The sequence below is a fragment of the Physeter macrocephalus genome, chromosome 16 (genome assembly GCF_002837175.3).
Source record: "Physeter macrocephalus isolate SW-GA chromosome 16, ASM283717v5, whole genome shotgun sequence".
Classification (NCBI taxonomy): domain Eukaryota; kingdom Metazoa; phylum Chordata; class Mammalia; order Artiodactyla; family Physeteridae; genus Physeter; species Physeter macrocephalus.
This window is the reverse complement of record NC_041229.1, coordinates 79863115-79874802: the sequence shown is the minus strand read 5'-3', so window position 1 is coordinate 79874802 and position 11688 is coordinate 79863115. Positions and strand designations below refer to the sequence as shown.

General features: G+C 42.2%; 1 long non-coding RNA gene across 1 annotated transcript in view; it reads right to left on the bottom strand.

The window, feature by feature from the left end:
* LOC129391384 (uncharacterized) overlaps positions 1 to 4900 on the bottom strand; it is a 21101-nt gene extending 16201 nt beyond the window's left edge. The window contains exon 1 of the long non-coding RNA XR_008615409.1: positions 3476 to 4900. This is a non-coding gene — a long non-coding RNA (uncharacterized lncRNA). The remainder of the gene's footprint in view (positions 1 to 3475) is intronic.
* Between the last annotated feature and the right edge of the window lie 6788 nt (positions 4901 to 11688).

The following is an 11688-nucleotide window of genomic DNA, read 5'->3' as shown; positions in this document are numbered from 1 at the left end:
CGAACCCGCGTCCCCTGCATCGGCAGGCGGACTCTCAACCACTGCGCCACCAGGGAAGCCCTGTCCCCTTTGTTTTGTTTCCCAAAAGAAATATCACACTGAAGTCTGATTTTGAAAACATAATGGTGGAGGGGCTCTTGCTGAAGCAGATGCACACCAAGTTTTTGTGGCTGTCATAACAAATCACCACAAAGTTAGTGGCTTAAAACAACGTGAACTGAGTATCTTAACAGTTCTGTGGGTTAGCAGTCAGAGGGGTCTCACTGGGCAAAAATCAAGGTGTTGGCAGGGCTACATTCCTTTCTGGAAGCTCCAGGGGAACATCCAACTCCTTGTCTTTTCCAGCTTTGAGAGGTGATGGTTCTTGGCTCATGGCCCTTCCTCCATCTTCAAAGCTAGCAACGTGGCCTCTCTCTGACCATCCTTCCATAGCCACAGCTCCATCTGACCACAGCTGGGAAAGATTCTTCACTTTCAAGGCCCTATGTGATTAGACTGGGCCCATGTGAATAATCCTGGGTAATCTCCCCATCTCAAGGTCCTTAACTTAATCATACCCGTAAACTCCCTTTTGCCATGTAAATCAACATATTCACAGGTTCTGGGGCTTAGAACGTTGACATCGTTGGGGGTGCCATTATTCTGCCGACCACAAGTCAGGGGGAGAAAAGTGGAGGGGGGGGTAGGAGCCTTTCTCTCTGGTTTTCCCTTCTTGAGCAGCCCTTGCCCACACAGTGTCCCCTGGAGCCCTAGGGCAGAGTTAAGGATACCAATGGTCTCTCATTTTCCCAAAGAAGACATACAGATAGCCAATAGACACATGAAAAGATGCTCAACAGTGCTAACTATTAGAGAAATGCCAATCAAAACTATAATGAGGTATCACCTCATACCATTGAGAATGGCCATCATTAAAAAGTCTACAAATACTAAATGCTGGAGAGGGTGTGGAGAAAAGGGAACCTTCCTACAATGTTGGTGGGAATGTAAATTGGTACAGCCACTATGGAGAACGGTATGGCGGTTCCTTAAAAAACTAAAAATAGACCTACCATACGATCCAGCAATCTCACCTCTGGGCATATACCCAGACAAAACTATAACTCAAAAAGATACATGCACCCTATGTTCATAGCAGCACTATTTACAGTAGCCAAGATATGGAAGCAACCTAAATGTTTATCGACAGGTGAATGGATAAAGAAGATGTGGTACATATATATACACAATGGAATATTACTCAGGGAAAGGAGTGGGGGAGGGATAAATTAGGAGTTTCGGAGTAGCAGATACAAACTACTATAAATAAAATAGATAAACAACAAGGTCCTACTATATAGCACAGGGAACTATATTCAATATCCTGTGATAAGCCATAATGGAAATATATATCTATCTGAATCACTTTGCTGTACACCAGAAACTAACACAACATTGTAAATCAACTATACTCCAATAAAAAATAAAACAAAAGATCTCAATGGTCTCTAAGATCTCTTCTGGCTTGAACAACTGTGCTGAATAGCTCTATGACCTCGGAAAGTTATTACCTCTCTGTCCCTCCATTTTCCCAAATGCAAAATGTGGACAATAAGTCTGTCTACCCAACAGGGTTGTGCTGAAGTTAAAGGAAACAATCTATGCAAAGGGCTTAGCCCAGTGCTGGCACACAGTCATGTTCAGCAAACGTTAGCTAGTTTCGTTATTAGGTGCCTAAAGGTCCCTTTCCATTCCAATATTTGGCTCCATCACCCCAGTTCAAAATGTACCTGCAGCAGATGGGATGAAAAACTGGTTTTCCTGGGTCATTTAGCCACCACACTGAAAATTTAAAAATGTTTCAGTTATTTGACCTCAAAAACAAAGTATATTTTTATGTCTCTGGGGTTAGAGATATTTCTTCTTTTGAGCATCTGGGGAAAATGGGAAATATGGTGGGTACCAAGGAGAGTGGGAAGGCTGGGAGATAGCAGGGGTCTGCTCACACCAGAAGGCAGTGTGCAGGCCCTGGCGTCTATTTAGGAACATAGAAAAAGGGCTGAGGCTACGGCTGTGAGACAACTTATGAAACACAAACACCAGGGAAGTTTACCAAATAGCAGGCTCGAATTTTATAGCTTCTGGAAGAAGCACTACATTCCAGATGACAGTAAAAATCTGGTCTTCTAAAGGTACGCAGCCCCTCGGTTTAAAGAAATGAACCCACAGGAATGTTCAAGGGAGGAATCATTCCTTCTCAAAAGATACATCTCCCTTCTCTTGTCTCCAAAGCCTCACAGTGGCATCTTGAGCTAGTACCGCTGGGCATCCAGTGGCAGTGACCTTAAGTGGACTCATCTTCTCTGATTCGGTCATACCACTTGGAGGAGTCTACCCTAAACTAAAATGTGGAAAAATTTTATGCACAAAGATGCTAATTTCTGTGTATACAACAGTTCTAAATGGAAAGCATCTCAAATTGGCTGTATTAGGAGAAGGACTTAGAAAATTACAGCACATCCAGATAATGGAATATAAGGGAGCCAGTGCTCACAAGAAGCTTTGCATAACCTGAGGAACTGCTTAGAGCATGTTAACTGAAAAAACAAAGAAGCAGGATACATATTTGTATATGTAATCTAATCTCTGTGTTTTTAGGAAATATATCAAAAATTTTCTTGTGCTTGTTCCCAGGTGTCCAAAGTATGGCAAAGGGATTCCTCCTTCTTATTACTGTTTTTCTCTATTTTCCATCTTTTACAGCTGAATGAATAGCATAGTGTTTAAATACATTGGGTATGAAGGCAGACTGCCTACTGACCTGCCTCTTAACCTCTCTGAATCTCAGTTTTTTTATTTCTGTCATGTGGGAATAATAATCATCCCTAGTTTGTAGGATGGCTCTGAGCATTAAAGAGATAATCCAGGTGAAGGGCTTTGTACCCTTTTGAAGGGCTTTGACACAGCACTTTGTACATAGTCAGTGCTCAAGGGATGCCAGCTGGTGTTTCTATTTTCAGATTACAGAAGTATCTCCAACAAAACTCAAAACTGTAAAAAGAGGAATATATAGTTTGTTTTCCTGCCTTTAGTTCAGTCAAAGACTTACCCCAAAGTGTTATTTAACAAACATTCTTTTTTCTGGTCCTTAATTACCTATGATATTTTGGGAAGCAGCTAAATAGTCAGCAGCTGAAAGCCTTTCGAATGAGAATACTCAGCTCTTCTCTTTGGAGAAAAATCTAAGACGCTGGCTTTTTCTTCATCTGCCAACAACCCCTGCTCTTCTACTTTCTCTAAGAGTCAATTCCTGTCCCTCAATACTTTTGGGAGGTCTCCCTAGGTGCTCATCTATGTATCTCCCAACTGTATCAATTTGGCTGCACATAACAGAAAGCTGATAGGAGAAGTGTAAAGGAGTGTATTAGTGACTTATTGCTGCATAACGATGTGTCACAAACTTAGTGGTCTAAACAACACGCGTTTATTAACTCACGGTTTCTGTGGATCAGGAGTCTGGCATGGCTTGGCTGAATCCTCTGTTCAGGGTCTCACCAGGCTGCAATGAAGGTGTCAGCTGGGCTGCATTCTCATCTGGGGGCTTGTCTGGGGAAGAATCCACTTCCAAGCTCACTCAGGTTGTTGACAGAATATATTTTCTTACAGCTGTAGGACTGAGGGTCCTGACTTCTTGCTGTCTGGAGGCCATATTTAGCTCCTAAAGTTCACTCACAGTTCGTAGAAGTCTCCCACAGTTTATAGAGGTTTTCTGTAGTTCCTAGAAGCCACCCATAGTTCCTGGCCATGTGGACTTTTCCAACATGGCTGTTGACTTTATTAAGTTAGCAAGGAGAGTACTATAGCAAGTCCGCTAACAGGGTGAAGCCTTATATAACCTAATGTAATCACAGAGGGACATCCCATAACCTTTGCCCTATTCTACTGGTTAGAAGCAAGTCCCAGGTCCCACCCGCGTTCAAGTGGAGTAGATGGGAACCCCAGGACCACTCGCAAGTCTGTTACCACCACAAGGAAGGGGACTATTTTCTCATGGTAACAAGAAGTCTTACACAGGGAGATGGGGGTTGAGGAAGCATCTCCATTTCGCCATTCACACCCAGGCTCTTTCCTTCTTTCTGTTTTACCATCGTTTATCCTTTTGATCATAAGATGGGTGCTGCTCCTCTAAGCTTCACATCCTCGGGAGGCATGAAAAAGGACAACACACACATGCCCACTAAGTACGAGTCTATCAGTAAAACAATAGATTCCCAGAAGCCCCACCCACATGCATGTGCATTGCCTCTCATTGACCTCATCAGTATCACCTGGTTGTGTCTACTGCACAGGCCATTGGAAAATAGATACATTTTAATGAGCCATATCCATGGGACCCCAACAAAATGAGCAGTATGGGTTAAAGCGTCCAGGGAGGGCTAGCCTATGAATAAGTGATAAAGCTTGGATAAGAGAATTAATGAAAAAGTCTTTGCCCAGTGCCTGGCACATAACAGCATCTCAGGCAACGTTGCCTCTTTCCTCCCTTCTCCCCTTTGTTTTCTCTGTTGCCCCCACTTCTGGGTTTGAGCGCTCCAAGCACAGCAGCACCTTCAGAGTTAAGCACCCTGACATGCAGGCCAGGCGTGTCTGCCTTCGGAGCCTCAGAGGAAAGCTGATGAGGGAGGAATGTAATAGCTGCAGCTGGAGCCCTGCCAGGGGACCAGCAACTGCAACGCCCTTATTTGCTCTGGGGAGGAGCAGCTTGGAAACTTTTTATGAGATTCCAGAAGCAGCAAGGTCATCAGTTTTATGGCCATCCCACTTCGTTTGTAAATACAGCCTTTGAATGAGAATGTTTGGGCCCCTTGACAAGAACAAGGCTGATGACCAGGGGACAATCAAATAAATAAAAGATATTCTGTTGCCCATGACCCCGAGGCATCCTGAGTAACCTTAGATCCCTGACAAACTACAAAAACAAACCAGTCGTACCTTCAGAGAACTTGATTTCGCAGTCAAGCCTCTGTGTGGGTCTGAGGCAGGTGATCTGATTTGTCTGGTCACAGGTGTGGCAACACGTGTTTACCATCATGCTCGTTTTCCAGCCAGCTGCAAGTGTCTGGAGGAAAGCTCGTGGTCAGGCGTGTTTGCTGTGATAAAGTCAAGGCCGAGGAGGAGGGCTGTGTCCTAGGCAGCCTCCGTGTGTTCTTGTCAATAGGAACCAGCGCCTCCAGGGACACCTGGGCCTCTTTCTCTAATTGCTCACTGGACCGTGGCTTTTCCTGCAGCTGAGTATTTACTAGGCTGGGCCCAGGAAACAGCCTTCACTGTCTGGCCAGCTGCCAGGGCGGCCTCTGATTGCAGTTGGCTATGGTGACAGGGTCACCCTCTCTTTGGGCTTCTTTTCTTTGGGCCACGAGGTGGAGGCAGGAAGCGGTAGGAAGGCAGGACGATATTTTTCATGAATGGACGAAATTCTCCTTTATAGGCACAATTCCTGGCCCCTGGTACATTTTTTTTTTTTTAATTTAAGGTCATGCTTATTTTATTTTTACTTTTTCAGATTAATGTTTATTGGAGTATGCTTGATGTACAATGTTGTGTTAGTTTCTGCTGTGCAGCAGAATGAATCAGTTATATGTACATATATATCCAGTCTTTTTTAGATTCTTTTCCCATATAGGCAATTACAGAGTCCTGAGTAGAGTTCCCTGTGCTATACAGTAGGTTCTTATTAATCTATTTTATATATAGTGGTGTGTATGTGTCAATCCCAATCTCCCAAGTTATCCCCCCACTCCTTGCCCCCTGGTAACCATAAGTTTGTTTTCTACATCTGTGACTCTATTTCTGTTTTGTAAGTAAGTTCATTTGTACCATTTTTTTAGATTTCACATATAAGTAATATCATATGATGTTTGTCTTTCTCTGTCTTAGTATGACAATCTCTAGGTCCCTCCATGTTGTTGCAAATGGCATTATTTCATTCTTTTTTTATGGCGGAACCCTGATACACTTTCAATGAATATTTGTTGAATAGCTATTTGTTGAAGAAATGAGTGATTTTAGTTATTTAATATTTATTGAATGCCTATTATTTGCCAGGGGCCTAAAATCTGATGACACAATGCAAAACTTGACAGAATGTGAACTCTCTTGGAACTTGAATTATGGTGAGGGGACAATAGCAATAACAAATATGTGAGCAAGATAATTAGAGAGAGTGATAAATGCCCTATGAAGACCAGAAGGCAGGGTGACGAGGGAGAGGAGGTCGGGGGTGGAGGGTTATTTTATTTATTTATTTATTTATGTATAAAGATTTTTTTGATGTGAACCATTTTTCTAATGATGAATTTTTATTACTTTTCTATATTACTTTTATTTTTTTGATTTATTTATTTTATTTATTTTTGGCTGTGTTGGGTCTTCATTGTTGCGTGCGGGCTTTCTCTAGTTGTGGCGAGCGGCGGCTACTCTTCGTTGTGGTGTGCAGGCTTCTCATTGCAGTGGCTTCTCTTGTTGTGGAGCATGGGCTCTAGGCGAGAGGGCATCAGGAGTTGTGGCACGTGGGCTCAGTAGTTGTGGCTCGCGGGCTCTAGAGCTCAGGCTCAGTAGTTGTGGCACATGGGCTTAGTTGCTCCATGGAATATGGGATCTTCCCGGACCAGGGCTCGAATCCGTGTCCCCAGCATTGGCAGGCGGATTCTTAACCACTGCACCACCAGGGAAGCCGGATGTGAACCATTTTTAAAGTCCTTATCGAATTTTTTACAATATTGCTTCTGTTTCATGTTTTGGTTTTTTGGCCATGTGGCATGTGGGATCTTAGTTCCCTGACCAGGGGTTGAACCCACACCCCCTGCATTGGAAGGCGAAGTCTTAAGCACTGGACCACCAGAGAAGTCCCTGGAGGGCTACTTTAGAAGGGGGGGGGAGGGGGGAGGGGTGCCTTCCTTCCTAAGGAGATGATATTTGAGCTCAGACCTGAAAGGTGAGAAGGCATTTGTTATGAGATATCTGGGAATGTGTATTCCTGGTGAGATGGAGCACACTTCTAGAAGGTGGAAAGCAGACTGACCACAGGAGAGTGAGGAAACTATAGTCCAGACATCTCAGCTGAGGAGGGAGCTCATCTTTCTTCTAGAGCCTGGGCAAAGGTGAGGAAGCAAAAGAAATGTATAAGAGCAGGAGTAAGAGGTGGTGTTGAAAACAAGGCGTTTAATGGGAAGTTTACCTGTGTTCAGAACAGGTGGCTCGCCACGGCTTGCCTAAGGACTCTTGGCAGCTAAGCTCTGTGCCCAAGGCAAGCAAATTGAAGTGTGGTTCTCTGAAGACATTGGATAGCCCTAGAGAGATGACTGCCCTGCTGAGGAATTTAGGGGATCCCCCAGTGTGATGGTAGCTTCCTGCCTGATCACCCTAAGGGGAAGCCTGCTGGTTGGTTCCAGACTCACCAAGGTACTCAAAGTCGCTATTGATTGCCTTCGTTGTACATATGAATACTTTTAATCTTTACTCGACTTGTGGACAACACTTGCAACATAAATGAATGAATAATATTGTCACCTATTAAATTCCTGGGCTGTAAAAGCCTTGCTTAGAGCCTGTCAGAGTTGGGGGGCATCCTTGGGAGACAGAGAGGTCATTTGGCCTTACAAAGTCTGAAAGCCTTCAAAGTTGTTTTTTGTTTGTTTGTTTGTTTGTTTTTCCATTACCTAGAAATGCACAGATAGGATTGCAAGAGGAAGACGTTTAGTATACATCTTTAAACTTATGTCCCATTACTGAACCACAATGCCTGAAATAGAGTAAGAATTAATATATGACATAAATCCTGCAACTAACCTTTGACTAGCATAATTATAGTGCATCGTATTTTTGAGTGTTAAAAGTGTAACATTCTTAATATAGACATAACGTAATTTAAAAAACTATTTTAACATTATTTTTTAATTTGCTATGAGCCTCAAGAAATGGAAATGTCTTGGACACCTGAATCATCTGGATCAGAGTTTGAAGGTACCCCAAAGCATCATTATATATTTGCTGCAGTTTCTTGGGTGATTCTCTCTCACTTATGGCTAGTTCCACTTGTGTTGAATTTTACTAGTTTACCACTCAGAAGAAGTCCTTATATCTGTGGTCATGGAAAATCCTCATTGTTGGATAGAGCTAATAAATTGGACAATATTACCAGCCGACTGGAAAGAGCACTGGGCATCCTCAGTATTCTCTTGGAGCACTTTCTATGTGGTAAGAGTAGTCCTAGGTAATAAAGGTGTGGAATTAAAACCATATTAAAATGTAGGAAATGAGGAGTCTAGGAGGGTCAGAAGGGTGAAGGGTGGAAGACTATTGCATGCCCATAGAAGCCCTGACCTTTTCCTGAAACTCAATGCCAGCTTTATGTTGAATGCCTTCTGTAAGGACTTCCAAATGGACTTTTGCTTGCTTCCCCATCATTACTGCCAGTCAGTTAAAATCCTACCCATTTGTCAAGGTCCATCTAAATGCTCCATTTTCTTTGAAGCTCTGTTTGAATGCCCAGATGGGAGTAATCACTCCTTTCTCCATGCTCTCATGGTGCTCTTAATTCATTCTTTCAATCTCTCTCTCTCTCCCCACTCTGGTGGGCACTAGTATTTGTACTGCACTTTGTACACAAAGTAATTTCCTGCGCATTTTCTCATTTAATTCTCAACAACTCTGCGATATTAAGTATAGGGATACAGAGGCCCAAACACTTGAGGTTGTTAGTAGATTGGCTTCATAAATTATGATTACTAGCCAGACAAAATCATCTGAGATATCTAAAATTCAGTAGCCCAAGAATGCAGGATTCGTTTAAGAGTTAGATAAAAAAAGACATTCACATAGCTTTAGATTCTATGACATTAAGACTTCTATAACATTAGATGGAAGAGACCTGCAGAGATCTTAGAAGCCAAAGAAAAGTTTGTAATCTAATCAAGAGATCAGGCTGAGTTGGAGTTTCAGACATTTGTGAGTAGCCGTTTGTGAGGCAGGATCAGGGTTGTGTATAACTTGAGTCCCAAGATGTGACCATGCTCCTTTTGAAGTTATAGATTCATTGACATAACCTCTAAAAATAGAGTTCAGGATGTCATACCAAGGTTACCAAAATCTCTGATCACAAGCAATCCCAAGAATGCTGAGCTGGCAACTCCCATACTTCTTGGGATGATTTAATAGTTTTAATAGTTTTCTTAGATTTTGTGAAAAGCACCACCCAGGGAGCTCAATCTTCTGTCCAGCCAAATAGCTCTGTGCAAGGCAATTTCAGTTAACAGGGGTACAATTGCCTTTCTTACTGGGCAAACGTCTTTCATCCCCTGGAAGTTTTAGATTACACATATACATGTTTAAAATAATCAAAACTAGAGTATAAATATTTTTGTATTAAGAAAGAGTCAGGCCACATTTGGTATTCCTATATACTTATAATGTTTAAGAAAATTTGGCGTATTAAAATGATATTCTTGTAATTCTAATTTAAAAAGTATAATTGACAAATTACTGAGACATCTTTAAGTGGAAATTCATGTCAATCACATTTATAAGCATGATTTATTAGATTGACTCTTTGGGAATATTTGTTGGTCAGACAACTGATATTCTTAAAATGAAAAACTGAATTTATAAATGCAGTTTCAACTGTTGGAAGGAATTCCATTACCTAAGTTTGCAAATGTAACCAAGCATTGGTGAAAGGCTCGTTAAAAGGGACTAAGAAAAGTGATGCTTAAAATTTGCTCCACTTATAAATAGAAAAACAAGATTTGTAAGTAGAACATAAAACCCAAGGAGAGGGCTTCCCTGGTGGCGCAGTGGTTGGGAATCCACCTGCCAGTGCAGGGGACGCAGGTTCGAGCCCTGGTCTGGGAGGATCCCACATGCCGCAGAGCAACTGGGCACGTGCGCCACAACTACTGAGCCTGTGTGCTGCAACTACTGAAGCCCACGTGCTGAGAGCCCGGACTCCACAGCAAGAGAAGCCACCGCAATGAGAAGCCTGCGCACCTCAACAAAGAGCAGCCCAGCTTGACGCAACTGGAGAAAGCTCGTGCGCAGCAACGAAGACCCAATGCAGCCAAAAATAAATATATAAAATAAACAAATTAAAAAAAAACAGCCCAAGGAGAAAATATATTTTTAAATGTGTAACTTTAATAAGCTGACCATTAACTTAAAAATCCAAGATCGACTTAGTAGTCTTTTCAGTACATAGAACTCATTCTCAGGGTATCTGAATAACCTAGAGTCACAGAGGTGACCTGTCTTAAGGTCACGTGGCTAGTAAGTGGCACAGTCACAACTTCAACTCAGTGTCTAGATCCTGTATCTTTCGGTTGAACTCTGCTGTCCTTCTTGGCTGCTTTTTCAGCACCTCTTTTATAGCTCCTGTGATACTTTGCCTTGCATTTGGGTTTTTTATCTGTCTTATTTTGACTTCTTGCCTCTCCCCAGCTGCCAACACAGGGTCAGGCATGGGGTAGAAGTGGGGGGAACTCAATAAATGTATTGGATTCAAATTGTTATAGGCCATAGACAGCCTCTGAGAAAGGGTGGCTGGGGTGGGGGAGGCATATAGAATGTTATCTCTCTGTGACACTGTTTAGCTTTAAGGGGGTCTGAGTCTACAGCCCTAGACTCTAGGGGCCCAAGCTCTGATGAAGTGGATATAAATTAATTCCATGCTGTCTGCCTTCTTTTAAGATTAATTCCATGGACATCCTTCAGTGTCTTCCCACTGCTCAGGGTAAAGACCAAAAAGCCTTTCTAAGCTTAATGAGACCAGTATGGTCCAGCCCAAGCCCACCTCTCTAGACTTTTGCTCCACTTGCTCTGAGGACACAATCTTCATTTAGTTCCCTGGACAAACCAAGGTCTTCCCCAGATGAAGTCAGGTTTCAAGTTAAACACTTACAGATTTCTGAACCTCTCCTTCACAGCATTTCTTGGAGGTTATAATGATATATTTCTGTTTGCACCTATTTATTTGATATCTGTGGAAGGCCTTTAGTTCTGGGCACCATGCCTCTTTTCCCCACCATTATGCTTGTTGCATAGTAGGGCTTAACAAATGTAGGCTTTTATTATTGTTATTATTAGCATTTAATAATGTCTGTTTTCACAAACAGATGGAGAGATATACCATGCTCTTGGATTGGAAGAATCAATATTGTGAAAATGACTATACTACCCAAAGCAATCTACAGATTCGATGCAATCTCTATCAAATTACCAGTGGCATTTTTTACAGAACTAGAACCAAAAATCTTAAAATTTGTATGGAGACACAAAAGACCCCGAATAGCCAAAGCAGTCTTGAGGGAAAATAACAGAGCTGGAGGAATCAGACTCCTTGATTTCAGACTATACTACAAAGCTACAGTAATCAAGACAATATGGTATTGACACAAAAGCAGAAATATAGATCAATGGAACAGGACAGAAAGCCCAGAGACAAACCCACACACCTATGGTCAACTAATCTATGACAAAGCGGGCAAGGATATACAATGGAGAAAAGACAGTCTCTTCAATAAGTGGTGCTGGGAAAATTGGACAGCTACATGTAAAAGAATGAAATTAGAACACTCCCTAACACCATACACAAAAATAAACTCAAAACGGATTAGAGACCTAAATGTAAGACTGGACACTATAAAACTCTTAAAGGAA